This window comes from Eurosta solidaginis, chromosome 5 (genome assembly GCF_040869045.1).
Source record: "Eurosta solidaginis isolate ZX-2024a chromosome 5, ASM4086904v1, whole genome shotgun sequence".
Classification (NCBI taxonomy): domain Eukaryota; kingdom Metazoa; phylum Arthropoda; class Insecta; order Diptera; family Tephritidae; genus Eurosta; species Eurosta solidaginis.
Genome location: NC_090323.1, coordinates 79,339,650 through 79,342,939, shown reverse-complemented (window position 1 = coordinate 79,342,939; position 3,290 = coordinate 79,339,650).

Sequence of the window (3,290 nt, the reverse complement as noted above, 5' to 3'; positions counted from 1 at the left end):
CAGCTGTGATACAAAATGCACATTCTACTTCACATAATTTTTAGATTAAAGTTGACAATATTTTTTAATTCATTTCATTTTAATTGTTCATTTGTGGCTACTCATGATTCAAGTCAATTTATTAAAAAATCCAGTTTTTACATAAAACGGCTATATAATAATTACGCGACCATCAATACAAAAAAAAAACGATGTATATGACTACATAAAAACGACTATGTAATAATTACGCGGACATCACTACAAAAAACGATGTTTCTGCTTCGACGGTATACTTGGGAGTGAATTATATTAATGTTCACAATGCAATGTCGCGAAAAACGTCTTGTTGGTCCAATTGCCACAAAGTAAGGAAACAACATACTTCTCATAAGAATATGTGAAGCTACCGCTGCTTACTCATCGCTACCATCCATTTACCTTCCCACCAACAATGAATCCAATAAGAATGCTCTCTTATACTTTATTCCAATTAGAACCACTGCAGTAGGGCCAGCGTTCGCACCATCTCCACTGCCAGCAACACATATCGCTCTCCCAGCATTCATCATACTCTTGCATTGCAAGTGTTTGCGAACCCGTTAAGTATTTTACTTATTATGATAGCGAAAATATATCTGTTACGAGGGTGGGCATCAATGGTTTCTCATCTTAACTCCTCCCCTTCTAAGTGAGGAGCGTCCTCGATCCTTTACATTTAACGTACGTAACGTTTTGTTCAGTTTGGTGGAATTAAATTATACGCAAAGGCTTTGCCAATTTGCAAATTGAAAATACGTATAATCTTGCTGACTGGACATGATGAATTATAGTTTGATGTATTGGCAATTTATTAGTGGTGGTGCAAAAGAACTTCCGTGGGCCTTTTATCAATTTTAAAATGTCGAAGATAAATTGTTGCCGAGGTGTTATTTTCTTGTAGTGGAATGTAAAAGTTCTCTCGAGCCCACTCATACCATTTGGGTGAAAATTTTGATTTGGTTTCTAAGCGAGCGGTAACTTATGGTCTTAAATGTAAGATATTAAAATTAATTTCCTAATACTACTGAATTATTTCAAAAACTATAATTTAAGCAATTATCTAGATTGAGTATTTAGTTTAAACTTAAATAACTACCTGTGAAATGCTCAGTAAAAAGTTCCAAAATTACGATGTAGTAGTTCAGACTAAATATTGACCTTCCGTTAAATGCAAGTAGCGCATGCGAACTCCATGTTAAAGGTATAATAAATACTTCCTCAAAAGGTTGCTTATTTTAGATTGTCCTTATGGACTACCCTCCCCTTAATAAGAACTGTAGTTCCTAAGTCCTTTTCTACAATTTGTTCTTCGTAAAGGGGGGTTAATTTATTTCCTAGCCTTCTGTTTCTTTTTACCATGACCTTATCACCTGCATTAAATGTACGTTGTATCCGATTTTTGTTGTGATTTTTAATTCGGATTGCTGCGCTTGCCTTATACGTGCCGATACTTCATTATTTGTATTTTCTGTAGCAGGCCGAAATATGTCGATTGGCCTTTTATTGGTTACAGAATGTATTGTTTTATTGTACTCTATAGTCGAAAGCAATATCAAAACTTTTGTGTCAACAATGCATTTCTTTAGCTTCATGCATCTAGCTATTTCTACCAATGTACTGTGAAATCTCTCTACTTGGCCATTAGAAGTGCTGAGGAGAGGTGGAGCATTTACGATTTCAATACCAAAACTATTGGCAAGAAGATATCTGACGGTATTTGAGTTCAATGTTTTCTCATTATCGCAGTAAATGACTGGCCTTAGGAAATACATTCAGAAGTTGTAGGATTTTCGGTTTTATATCTACGATCGTATTGTTTGAACAACTGCGAATTTGGAAAACTTATCCAAACATGTTAAAAAATAATTCGAGTCTGTAGAAAAAATATCAATATGCAGGGTTTCGCCTACATATGATGGGATTGGTGTTTCCGATATTCTATGTTTCTGGTGATGTCTACTATACTTTGCCCTTGAACAAATTTTGCAGTGACCAACTGCTTCTTTTGCCTTTTTCTCTAGTTTTGGAAAAAAATAATCCTTTAAAATTTGTTTGACGTTTTCTTGTGCAGCGCGGTGAGCGCGATTATGTTCTGCAACTATAATCTCTAGCTGGTCGTTTGGGTCAAATATGTCTGTTACAAACGTTTTTGCATATTTGAATTTCGTATTTGGAAATATACGTACTAAGTCATGTTGAATGTGTGCTAAAGTAGGAAACTACAATGAATTGCATTCACCACTTTGGTGTTAACAAGGTCTTGAATGATTCCTAAAAGCGTGTTTTATCACGAAATCTGATAATATGCCTTGTTCTGTTTCCAAAAATAATAAAAGTTCGTTTCGACGGTATTTCAGCCTCTTCAATAATGATTTGGTTTTTAAAACAACTTACTGGCTTTTCAACTGCCTCTATCGTATAAGTTGGGGACAGTTCGCTTTTAATCGTTGCTGAGTTTGAATTTGAATCTTCTTCTATTACGCTGACGCGACAGGGCGTCGACAACATAGTTTTCTTTTCCTGGCTTATAGTATAATTTTGCATTGTGCTCATCGATGAACGCTTTCCAACGTTTGAGCTTAGCATTCGTATTTCTATCCGATACTGCAAACGTTAGAGGCTGGTGATCTGTAAAAATGAGTAAATTTTTTATACCGTAAAGGTAGTTTCTCACGCTCTTTAAAGCCCACACAATGGCTAGAAGCTCCCTTTCGTTTGTAGCAAAGTTAAGCTCATTATCTTTTAATGTTCTAGAAATCATGGTTATGGGCCTGCCATCCTGAGACAAAACAGCACCCAGGCCATGCTTAAAAGCGTCTGTTATCAAATCGAAAGGTTTTTTATAATCAGGGTAATAAAGCATAACATTTTCTGATACCAAAATATGTTTTAGGGAATCAAATGCTTGAAGCTGTTCTAAGTTTAAAACTATTTTGACTCTTTTGGATTGAGTAGCGCTAACTCTGCCGTTTTCCCCTTTTAGAATATCTGTCAGAGGTTTAGCTATGCGGGCAAAATCTTTAATGAACCATCTGTAGTAGCTGGCTAATCCTAGAAACGATCTGAGTCTATACAAATTTTCTGGAACCGGGAAATTTAGCATTGCATTAACCTTGTCGGGACATGTTTTTATGCCCTTCCTTGACACGACAAACCAGAGGTACTCAATTTCAGTCTTGAAAAAATACGATTTTTCCACCGAAACGTTCATGTTTGCATCACATAAACTTTTTAAAACCCAGTCTATATCTTGAACGTGTTGCTCTTTT